Source organism: Mandrillus leucophaeus, unplaced genomic scaffold (assembly GCF_000951045.1).
Source record: "Mandrillus leucophaeus isolate KB7577 unplaced genomic scaffold, Mleu.le_1.0 Scaffold1055, whole genome shotgun sequence".
Lineage (NCBI taxonomy): Eukaryota > Metazoa > Chordata > Mammalia > Primates > Cercopithecidae > Mandrillus > Mandrillus leucophaeus.
Window position 1 is genome coordinate 577,247 of NW_012098710.1, and position 13,107 is coordinate 590,353.

The following is a 13,107-nucleotide window of genomic DNA, read 5'->3' on the forward strand; positions in this document are numbered from 1 at the left end:
TACATTTATAGTTTAGTATTTATTTGCAAGGAGGTGGCATTCTTTTCATCAGATAGATATCAGACTGAGTTACTGAAACCTTTATGTGATATAAATACCAAATAATGACCATCAACCTTGAGGGCCTTTGACATAAAATACCTTAGCATGTTGCTCAACATTTCATGATTTCCTTTACTCTAGTCACTACTGAAGTACCCTCCTCAGCCCTTTTGAAAGTACTGACCTTATCCTTCTGATCAGAACTTCTAACTAACTCAGCTGCAACTAGAAGTCACCTGCATGCGGAAACCTCTTTTCCTGATTATAAGAGCAAACTACAATGGCTTGATGTTGGAGTGATGTCTCACTCACACTACAAGAGGCTGCTCCAGTGAAAGTTGTGCTCCTGACACTTCAAACAGAAAGTCTGTTATGCAGCTATTATTTATTATTCATAGATGTTTGGGGATTATATACTGATTTTAGTATTTTATGCTAACTACACTACAGATTAAATAGGATTATTCAGACTTATTCATCAAACATGAACTGAATATTACTAGAGGCCAGAAAAATTTTTAGGCACTAGACTTCTAAGATGAATAACACACAGCTCCCTCCAATATATGTAACTAATTCGAGAAATATTTATTGATCACCTGTTATGTGACAGCCACTATGTTATGTTAGGTGCAGGTAGAAGTACAAAGTACATCATTGCTCTCTAGTGGGAAGGATGACCCCATCTACAAAGAATTATATTACAATGTGCAGGAAACAGAGGTTAATTAAAAATATATAATATTTTTGTGCAAACATAAATTTTAAGTTCCAGACTATGGATTTTATAAAATTTAGAAGATATCGTTTCACAAGAAGATACTGATTCACAAGTTCACAAGACAGTAACTGTCAATGGTCATACTCCCTGAATTAGATTGCGCATGTTGTCAACACTCATGCATTAATGGAGAGGTAAAGAGTAGTGGTAACCCCAAATGGCTGTTAATGTAAGAATAATTAACATCTGACATTGAAATGCATGTCTGGACTTTGTATGTAAATATATGTGCATGGGTTTTGTTGCTGTGAGTAGAAGGCAGTGTAGCTTTCCATCTTCAGCCTTTATTGAGAGATCTTCCTCGTTTAAATACAAATTAAGCTCCTAAAAATAATGCAAAACAACAGTCTGACAGAATTTCATTGATATGAACAAGATTCTATGTGGCCTTTCTTTATAATTGCACTTTGACTTCTGAATATCCAACAATAGCCCCTAACTCCTAATACAATTTATAAACAAGAAAAGCCTTAAATACTCTTGCATGTCATTTTACAAGTAATTTTACGTAACTTTTTGCAATTTTTTATTAAACAACATGTAGCTTTACTTTAGAAAGAACACAGATTTAAACAGTTGGGAATTATAGATAAATGTGTTTAAATGCAATTTAAAATTTTAATTTATATTCTATTTATTCCACCTAAGTTATGAGAATTACTCTGGTACTCACAGGTTAAAACAAAGCAGGCGATTGTAATACGCACACCAACCACTAGATGCCACTTTCTATACAGTTATAACAGTGGCGCCCACAAGGAGATAGTCCCAGTTTGACATCTGGTTAATGGAACAACTTGTTTTTTTTTTTTTTTACCAACATCTATTAATATTGATTAGGTGTCTAATAAACACAAACACAATAATAGTTCTATGAGTTGTACAAAAGTAGATGTAGGTGCTGCCTTTAAGGAACTTCCAATCTAGGTTTTTTGTTTTTTGTTTTTTTTAAGTAACTAGGTATTTTATTTTTTAAGTAACTAGGTATTTTCAGGACATATGAAAAGAATATCAAAATACAATGGAATAATGATACAGCAGTATATCATAAGTTTACTTCAGCAGTTGAATCATTTGACCATGGACAAATCATTTCCAAACTCTTGGGCTGTTTTCTCATTTGTAAAATGGTATACATAGACAGTGTAATCTCCTTAGGTAGCTTCCAGATTTCACTGTCTGTGATTCTGTAGGATTCGCCAAGTAAAAATGAGTGTTATAGTCAATAATTGCTATCAAAGTTAAGAAAAATAGTTCCCTTGAGCCTGAAAGTATTGACAAAAGCTCTGTGGAGAAAGTGAATACATGGACTTCAACTTGGAAGGATAGACAGAAAGATACTCAGAGGAAAAATTGCCATGCTAAGCATGATTAAAATATAAAATTGACTGGGGCAAAGAGGTAAAATGAACATTAAGTACCTCTGTCTAAAAGGCTTTCTAAGTTCGTACGAAAAAAACTAGTACTTCAAAATCACTGAAGATGAAAGAAGCAAGAAAATGATGCAACTATTATATTTTAAATTTTTACTGTGGGAGAAAGTAATAAATGAGTAAGGAAAGTTTTATATTATCACACACTAAAACACATCAGAAAACTGCAATAATTAAAATAGTACGGTATTCACTTAACAAAAATAGGAAGGCCAGAAACAGATCTGCACACTCATGCATGTGCACACACACGCACACAACTACTATATGATAAAAGTCGACATGTCAAATAGATGTGAAAACAATGAATTTTTCAACATATGGTGCTAGAATAAATATAAAAAATAATAAATTTAGATCTCATGCTGCTACAATTAAAACACCAGATGTTAGACTTAAAAGTACAAATAAAAACAAATTCTGTATGAATTAGGGTCACCTAAAGAACCTCACAAAAATTCACATACCAGCAACCCATCCTAAAGATTCTTCCAGTAAGCCTGAAGTTGAATAGCAGAATCTGAAATTTTAATGAACATCTCTAAGTGATTTTGATTCAGGTGTTCCAAGGAGACACATACGACAAAACAATGGCAGAGAGAAATAAGAAATATTCCAATAACGTGGCTAGTTAGGTATCCAGACTGAAATGCTTACTTTAAAAAAATGCTTGGAAAAAAGTAAAAAAATTCTTCCTAAAAGCATCAAAGGGAAGCACAATAGGATTTATCAAATCAAAATCTAGGGAAAACCAAAAAATGAATTGACCAATGAAACTACTTTTTCCCGGAGGACATTTGCCAAACTTGGATAATTTTCGGGTTTTGTTTTATAATTTCTTTTAGTGTAAGGGTGTACCATGCATAAATGTACCTCACAATCCCACACCCGGGGAGGTGGAAGAAAAGATATCTTGGTGCTTAGCAGAGAAGTACAGGAAAAAAAATCCTTAAAAAACACACCACAAACTGGCCAGATTTGCAATCCAAATTAGCATTACCTGAGTGGACTCTGACTGCATTGACCTTCTAGAGGCTGGGCAAAAACACATACCAATTCTATGTAGAAAAAACATGCCTTCAGAGTAAACTTCAAATAATTCAAATGCATCATTTTTTAAAGGAAGATGAGATTTCCTAATTAAAAACCATTAAGCATACAAGAAAAAAAAATACCATAAGCAAAAACCAGAAGAAACATATGACAACAGAAAGTACTCACTAAATATTTCAGATATTGGAATTATCAAATAAAAAATATATAATAACTATCTTTACAATTATAAAAGAATTTTTCTAACTTAAAAATAATAAAGGGAGCCAGCAATTGTATGAAAATGACATAGTTTAATTGAAATAAAATATACATTCTAGAAGTAAAAGCCATAGTAATTGAAATTTAAAACTCAAAGGATGGCCTTCACAACAGACTACATAGAGCTGAAGACAGAATAAAGTTAAAATACTTAGTAAAGCTAAAAAGAAATTATATATAATGTGGCATAGAGATAAAACATGGAAACTGAAATAATCATTAAGAGACATGGAAGAAAGAGCAAGAAAGGATAACATAAAGGAAACTGGGATTCTAGAAGAGGTGAGAGAGGGAATAAAGACAATACTAAAGAGACAATGGCTAAGATTCCTCAAGAAAAATCTACACATATTTGTTATTCAAGAAACCAAACAAATCCAATGGCATAAAAATAAAACCTGAAACTAGGTGCAGCAGAACATAACTGCATAACATAAAAGTAAAGGAAAGGCCTTAAAAGCATCAAAAAAGACAAGACAGACTGCCTTCAAGAGAGTGAAAATTAATTTACAGATTAGATCTCAGAAGCAATAATCAAAGCCAGAACACCACGAAATGACATATTTAATATGCTAAGAACCCAGTTCTCTTTATCCTCCCCATCCCTGCCACTTACTCTTCCCGGTCTCTGTTCTCTGTCTTTCCACTCTCTACTTCCATGTGGTCAACGTTTTTAGTTCCCACATACAAGTGAGAACATGCAGTATTTGTCTATCTGTGGCTGGCTTATTTCACTTAAGAGAATGACATTGAGTTCCATCCATGTTGCTGCAAATGACATGATTTCACTAGTTTTTATGGCTAAGTAGTATTCCATTCTGTATATGTACCACATTTTCTTTATCCATTCACCTGTTGATAAACACTTAGGTTAATTGTATATTTTTGTGATTATGAATACTGCTGCAGTAAAGAGGCAAGTGTAGGTATCTCTGGTATATTGATTTCTTTACCTTTGGATAGATACCCAGTAGTGGAATTGCTGGGTTGTATGGTGATTCTATGTTTAGTGTATTTTTTTTTTCTTTCTTTCTCTTTCTCTTTTTTTTTTTAATCTTCATACAGTTTTCTGGTGGCTATACTAGATTATGTTCACAACAGCATATAAGAGTTCCCTTTTCTTTTTATCCTTGCCAACGTCTGTTGTTTTTGTCTTTTTATTAATAGCCATTTTGAATGGGATAAGATGATATCTCATTGTGGTTTTCATTTGCATTTCTCTGATGATTAGCAATGTTGAGCATTTTACATATACCATTTGTATGTCTTATTTTGAGAAATGTCTGTTCAGGTCCTTTGCCTATTTTAAATGGGATTAATTGGAGTTTTGTTTTGTTTTTTTCCTGTTGAGTTCCTTTTATATTCTCAATATTAATCCCCGTCAGATAAATACTTTGCAAAAATTTTCTCCCATTCAACAAGTTGCTTATTCCCTCTGTTGATTGTTTCATTTGCTGTTCAGAAGCTTTTTATTTAATATAGCCCCATTTGTCTATTTTTGCTTTTGTTGCCTGTGCTTTTGAGGTCTTAGTCAAATTATTTGCCTAGACCAATGTCCAGGAGAGTTTTCTCCTGGATTTTCTTCTAGTAGTTTTATACTTTCAGGTCTTCTATTTACATAAAATGTTTGCTTCTTGAATTGCTTAAGTTCCTTGTAGATTCTGGACATTAGACCTTTGTTGGATGCACAGTTCACAAACCATTCTGTAGGTTGTCTGTTTACTCTGTTGATAGTTTCTTTTCCTGTGCAAAAGAAGATTTAAGTCTAATCTAGCCTGAGTTAATTTTTGTATATGGTGAGAAATACGGGTCCAGTTTCATTCTTCTACATGTGGCTATCCAATTTTCACAGCACCATTTATTGAAGAGGATTATCTTTCCCCAGTGTAAGCTCTTGTCAGCTTTGTTGAAGATCAATTGGCTATGAAGATGTGGCTTTATTTCTGGGTTCTCTATTCTGTTCCATTGGTCTATGTTTTCATAACAATATAATGCAGTTTGAGTTACTACAGCCCTGTAATACATTTTGAAGTCAGGAAATGTGATGCCTCTAGCTTTGTGTTTAGGTCAGGGTTGCATTGGCTATTCAGGCTCTTTTTTGGTTTCATATACGTTTTAGGATTTTTTTTTTCCTAATTCTGTGAAAAAATGGCATTGGCATTTTGATAGAGATTATGTTGAATGTACAGATTCCTTTGGGCGATATGATCATTTTAACAATATTAATTCTTCTGATCCATGAGTATAAAATATTTTTCCATTTGTTTGTGTTATCTGCATTTCTTTCATCAGTGTTTTGTAGGTTTCCTTGTAGAATCTATCCTCCTTGGTTCAATTTATTCCTATGTATTTTACTTATTTTACCTAATGTAAATGGAATTGCCGTCTTGATTTCTTTCCTGGTTAGATCATTATTGGTGTATAGAAAGGCTACTGATTTTTGTACATTGATTTGGTATCCTACAACTTCACTGAATTCATTCTTTAAGTTTCTCTAGATAGATATATCAGTAAAGAGGGGCAATTTGACTTCTTCTTTTCCCATTTGGATGCCTTTTTTATTTTTCACTTGCTTGATTGCTCTTACTAGGACCTCCAGTACTATGTCGAATAGGAGTGGTGAAAGTGAGCCTCCTTGTCTTGTTCTAGCTTTTAGAGGAAAGGATTTCATCTTTTCTTCATTGAATATGATGTTTGCAGTGGATTTGATGTATATGGCCTTTATTAAGTTATGTTCCTTCTATGCCTAGTTTGTTGAGAGTTTCAATCATGAAGGGATGTTAAATTTTATTAAATGTCTTTTCTGCATCTATTGAGATGATTATACTATTCTTTCATTCCATTGATGTAATGTATCACATTTATTGATTTGCAAAGGTTGTGCCTTCCTTGCCATAAATCCCAATGGACCATGTGTATTATATTTTTGAGGTACTGTTGAATTTGATTTGCTAGTATTTTTTTAATTGTTGTTCAATCTATCTTCACCAGGGATATTTGCCAGCAGTTTCCTTTTTTGGTTGAGCCCTTGTCTGATTTTCGTATCAGGGTGATGCTGGCCTCGTGGAATGAATTAAGGAGAATTTCCTACCCTAGGATTTTCTGGAATAGCCTCAGGAGGATTGGTATTAATTCTGTCTTGTATGATTGTTAGAATTTGGCTGTGTATCCATCTGGTGCTAGGCTTTTCTTCGTAGGGAGAATTTTGATTACTGATTCAATCTCACTACTCATTACTGGTTTGTTCAGGTTTTCTATTTCTTCCTGATTCAATCTTGGTAAGTAGTATGTTTCCAGGAATTTATCTATTACTTCTAGGATTTCCAGTGTGTCAGCGTATAGTTGTCCATAATAATCTCTGATGATCTTGTGTATTTTTGTGATGTCAGTTGTAATGTCTTTTTTTCATTTCTGATTTTATTTGGGTCTTTTCTTGGTTAGACTAGCTAGCAGTTTACAAATTTTGCGTATCTTTTCAAAGAAGCAGCTTTACATTTTATTGATCCCTTATGTTTGTTTTTATAGTCTGTTTAGTTCTGCTCTGATCTTTGCTAGTTTTTTTCTTCTGCTAATTTTCGATTTGTTTTGTTCTTGCTTTTCTAGTTCCTTGAGGTGCATTGCTAGATTGTTAAATTTTTATTTTTCTACGTTTTGAATGTAGGCATTTACTGCTATAAACTTCTCTCATCGCACTATTTTTGCTGAATATGTGTGCTATGTTTACATTTTCACTTCAATACATTTTTAAATTTCCATCATAATTTCTTCATTGACCCAGTGGTCATTCAGGAGCATGTTATTTAATTTCCATGTATTTTCAGAGTTTCCAATCTTCATCTTTTTATTGATTTCTAGTTTTATTCCAAAGTAGTCTAAAAAGAAAACTGATATTATTTCATTTTTTAAAATTTGTTGATACTTATATTGTGGCCTAACACATGATCTACATGATCTATCCTGGAGAATGGTCCATGTGCTGATGAAAAGGATGTATATCCTTCAGTTGTTGGGTAGAATGTTTTGTAAATATCTGTTAGGTTTATTGGGTCTAAAGCCCTGTTTATATCCAATGTTTCTTTGTTGATTTTCTATCTAGATGATCTGTCTAAATACTGAGAGTGGAATGTTGAAACCCCCACTTTGATTGTATTGTCATCTATTTCTCTCTTTAGAATATCTGCTTTATGAATCTGGATGCTACAGTATGGAGTACATATATATTTGAAGCTGCTGTATATTCTTGCTGGATTGTTCCATTTATCATTATATAATGACCTTCTTTGTCATTTTTATTTTCAACTGTTCTTGACTTAAATTCTCTTTTACCTGATATAGGTATAGCTATTCCTGCTCACTACTGTTTCCCATTTGTATAGAATATCTTCTTCCATCCCTTTACTTTCAGTCTGTATGTGACTTTACTGTTAGGGTGACTTTCTTATATGTAGCATAAAGTTGCATCGTTTTTTAAAAAATTCATTCAGCCATTTAATATATTTTAAGTGGAAAATACAATCCATTTACATTCAAGGTTATTATTAATATGTGAAGCTCTGTTTCCGTAATTTTGTTAATGATTTTCTGGTTGTTTTATATATTCTTTTTTTTTTTTTTTTTTAAATTCAATCAGCTTTCTCAAGTTGAAATGTTTTATATATTCTTTATTTCTTTTTCTCTTTTTAGTTGTTTTTGAGGTTTGGTAGATTGCTATAGTGTTACCACTTGTGTCCTTTCTTTTCCTTCTTTGATTGACTGGTTTACCTGTGAGTTTTATACTTTCATGTTCTTTCATGATCTTAAATATTGTCCTTTTGCTTCCAAGTTTAGGACTCACTTGAGCATTTCTTGTAGGGTCAGTCTAGTCATAAAGAATTCCCTCAGCATTTGCTTATCTGTGAAAGGTTTTTCATTTCTTCTTCATTGATGAAGGATAATTTTGAGGGATGTAGTACTCTTGGCTGGCAATATTTTTCTTTCAGCACTTTGAATATATTTATCCCCATTCTCTTCTGGCCTATAAGGTTTCTGCTGAGCAATCCACTGTTAGCTTGATAGGGTTTCATTTAGAAGTGACTAGACACTTTTCTCTTACTGTTTTCAGGATTTGCTCTTTATATTTGACTTTAGACATTCTGACTATAATGTGCCATGGAGAAGATTTCTTTGCATTATATCTTCCTAAGGATCACTGAGCCTCCTGTATCTGATTGTGTAAATCTCTCACTAGACTTCGGAAGTTTTCACCTATTCTTTAAATAGGTTTTCTAATCCTTTCTTTGTCCCTTTATCCTTGGGGCTAACAATAATTTTTTAAGATTTGATCAATTTATGTTGTCCCGAATGACACAAAGCTTTGTTCATTCTTTTTAAAATTCTTCTTTCTTTATTTCTACCTGACTGGTTTATTTAAAAAGAACTGACTTCAAGTTTTGAGATTCTTTATTCTGCCTAATCTAGCCTATTCTTGAAGCTTTCAAATGCATTTTGTATTTCTATCAATGAGTTATTCAGTTCCAGAATTTCTATTTGGTTCTTTTTTAAAATACTTATCTCTTTAGTAATATTGTTCATTCTTATCCTTAACTGTGTTTTGATTTCCTTGTGTTGTTTTTCGGAATTATCTTAAATCTCACCCAGCTTCTTTAATTTCAGTATTTTGAATTCTTTCTCTGGATTTCAAAAGTGTCCTTTTGATTAAGATCTATTGTTGTAGAATTATTGTGTTCCTTTGCAAGTGTCATATTTCCTTGCTTTTTCATATTTCTTGTGTCCTTGTGTTGGTAACTGTGCATCTAGTGTAACAGTTATTTCTTCCTATTTTTGAATTTACTTTCATAGGGAAGGATATTTTTCTGAAGATGTATCTAAGATGTTGGCTATGTATGGTACTTCAACTTTGATTCTGTTCACAGTACTGTAGTCTCTGTGTGATTTCTTTGGCTGTAAACAGCATTAGTGGTGTTTATGGTTTCTTTGGTGTGTTAGGGTATGGTTATTAGTGAAAGCTGTGGTGAAGTTGTGCTGGAGACTGGAATAACAGGTGAGCTAGTCTTAAAGATGCGGTGGTGGCAGCAGTGGACTGAGCATGCGTATCTTTGTACCCCAGAGCATTTTACACTGGCACTGGTGTTGGCTGTTGTCAGTGGGCCTATTCTTAGGCCTCCAGGGGTCTTGCTTGGATGCTGATAATGCCAGCAGTGGACCAGGTGGGTGAGCAGGTTCTTCAGTCCCTGGGCTGCTGGCGTGGTGCGGGTGATGGCAGTAGCAGTGGATGGACAATTGTCTGGGTCCTGAGCAGTGTGCACTGATGTTGATAGTAGCTGCAATGGGCTGGGTAGGCCAGTGTCCAGGCCCATATGTGGTGCTTGCAGGCAGGTACCAGCTGAAGTGGTAGTGATTGGGAGTTTAGGCCCAACCTCAAGCCCCCAGGAGGATTGGGGCCCACGGTGGTGGATTGGGTTAGGCGATCCCCACGACCTCAGGCTATGTGTTCTCTCTCAGAGCAGAAGCTCAGTTCTGCAGCTTGTGCTCAGGACCCCAATGGTGAGTGCAGGCACCAGCTCTGTTAGGTGGGGGTGGGGTAATCTTCAGTATCCAGGTGGAGTGTTCAGGAGAGGGGTGGTAGCAGCCATGCTGAGACTCTGCCACCGGAAAGAGTGGGGCTGTCCTTGGTGGTCTCAGTTTGGGCTGGTGGGTAGGCGACATGCATCCCGTTCATACTGTGGCATTTAAAATATAGAATTAAAAGAAATACACACTGGTAATACGATATAAGTGAGATAGGGTGAAAGAAGTTAAAGCATTCTTAAGGTCTTTGTAACTGTGTAGAAAACTGGTAAGGATATTGATTACTTTGGACTTTGATACATATACAACCTAGATATTTTCATTTCTAGGGTAAACCTTTAAAAAAGATAAATAAGGTGTTAATCCCAAAGTAATTGAGGGGCACAATACTTAATACATCCAAAAGAAGATGAAAGAGAGGTAGACAGAGAAAGTGATACCTTAAAATGCAGGACAAATAAAACAAATACATCAGTAATTACATCAAGTGTAATTAAGTGTAAATTGACACAACATGAGAGAAATTTGGAATAAGGTACATTATAAAAAACAACTAGCACAGACTCTTCAAAAAGTCAATGCCAGTTGGGTGTGGTGACTCATTCCTATAATCCCAGCACTTTGGGAAGCCAAGGTGGGAGGACCACTTGAGCCTGGGAGTTCACATCCAGCCTGGGACACAAGACAAGACCCCATCTCCACAAAAAAATTAAACATTAACCAGGCATGGTGACATGCACCTGTAGTCTTAGCTAGAGGAGGGAGGATCACTTGAGCCTATGAGATTAAGGCTGCAGTGAGCCATGATTGTTCCACCGCACTCCAGTATGTGCAACAGAGCAAGACCCTGTCAAAAAAAAAAAAAAAAAAGAAGAAGAAGAAGAAGAAAGGCAAGGAAAGGAAAAGAAGAAGAAGAAGGAGGAGGAGGAGGAGGAAGAGGAGGGGGAGGAGAAGGAAGAAGGAAGGAAGGAAGGGAAAGAAAGAGAAGAAAGAGGGAGGGAGAGAGAAAGAAAGAAAGAAAGAGAGAAAGAGAGAAAGAGGAGAAAGAAGAGAAAGAAGAGGAAGAAGAGGAAGAAGAGGAAGAAGAGGAAGAAGAGGAAGAAGAGGAAGAAAAGGAAGAAAAGAAAGAAAGAGAAAGAAAGAGGAAAAGGAAAGGGAAAAAGTCAATGCCATGCCATGGGAGAGATGACTTTGTGAATGGCAGTGTGAGGACCTCTGTGGACCATCTCCCTAGCAAAACAATGATATGTGGTGAAATTTATTTTTTAAAAACTCAAGTATCTGAATATTGTCCTAAGAACATACAGCCAATGAAGAAACATTCAACAATATGTGTTCAATCTTGATATGTACAACAGGTATCTATGGCATCATGACCTGCTCCTTCCTTCTCCACCTCCCTTGCTCAGCTTCACAAAAGCCTTACCCAAGGTAGGTGCATCCACAAACCAGGGCTCCTTCTCCTCCCAGCTCCCAGTTAAGCACTACAGTATCTCACAGGAAGGAACAGGTCATCAGCATTTCTGATCTCCCCCTACCCCTGGGTTTCCTGTTATAGAAGCTCTGTTCCAAGTGAGAGTAGCTGAGAGTTCTCAGGCTCTTGTCCTCCACACAGCCCTAACTCATAAGACAAAAGATCTACTCCAGCCAGGCGCGGCAGCCCAAGAGTATTTGATCTGATTGCCCTCACTCTATCTTGCTCATAAAACAGAAGATGATGCTGAAAGAGGCAAGCCAGGAAGATCAAAGGCTAGTCTTCCTGATTAGTGCCCTGCTAAAAAAGCAGGGGTGTTACTCCAAAAGAAGGGGAACACTGTTGCTGCTACCGGCTCTGAAACAATGTCAGCAATTTTGTCTAGAGTAAGGGAAGACAGTAAGAATAGAGAGCTCTATAAATCTTAATTAAACTCTAATAGGTTATAATTTATGTGGTAAGCAACCCTTAAGAAAAACAAATAAAAAACACATTAAATAAAATCATTAAAGAAACTGCAACATTAAACTAGAAAATATCCACTTAATTAAAAAAAGGCAGTAAAGGAGGAACAGAAGAACAACAACAAAAAACCATGAGATACATAGAAAACAAAAAGTGAAATTATGGACAAAAATCCAACTATATCAATAATAACATTGAACGTGCATGGATTAAACAAGCCAAACAAAAGTCAAAGATTGTCAGACTTCGTAAAAAAATCAAGATCCAATGGCAGCTACCGAACACATTCGATTAAAACATACAAAAAGGTTGAAACTACAAGGATTGAAAAATACAGTCATGCTAACAGCAACCTTAGGGAAGCTAGAGTAGATGTACTAATAACTGACAAAATATATTCTAAAACAAAAAAAATTCTAGAGATAGAGAGGGGCATTTTATAATGATAAAAGTGTCAATTCTACAGGAAGCCATATCAATTATAAACACAAATACATTTAACAACAGAACACCAAGATACATGAAACAAAAACTGGCTGAACTGAAGTAAGAAATAGACAATTCAAAAATAGTTGGGGACTTCAACACTTCACTTTTAATAATGAGTGGAACAGTGAGAGAGAAGATCAACAAGGAAATAGAGGGCTTGAACAACCCTATAAACCAACTGCACCTAAGACACATCTATTCAACACTCTGCCCAATAACAGTAGAATATACCTTTTTCTCAAGAATGCATAGAACATTCTCCAGGATAGATTATATGCTAGGCCATAAAACAAACATCAATAAACTTAAAAGTATGGCAATCATACAAAGTATGTTTTCCAACCACAATGAAAGAAAATTAGAAATCAATAAGAGAAATAAACAGGATATTAACAAGTATACAGAAAAGAAACAATTCACTTTTAACTAACCTATAGGTCAAAGAGTTAGGAAAAGAAGAAGTCAAATTGTCCCTGTTTGCAGATGACATGATTGTATATTTAGAAAACCCCATTGTCTCAGCCCAAAATCTCCTTAAGCTG

The 13,107-nt window shown here is 35.0% G+C and overlaps 1 protein-coding gene across 1 annotated transcript in view; it reads right to left on the reverse strand.

Moving 5' to 3' along the window:
• Positions 1-13,107, reverse strand: part of COL4A5 (collagen, type IV, alpha 5) — a 272,036-nt gene that overhangs the window by 167,883 nt on the left and 91,046 nt on the right. The gene's annotated exons all lie outside the window — the stretch shown is intronic.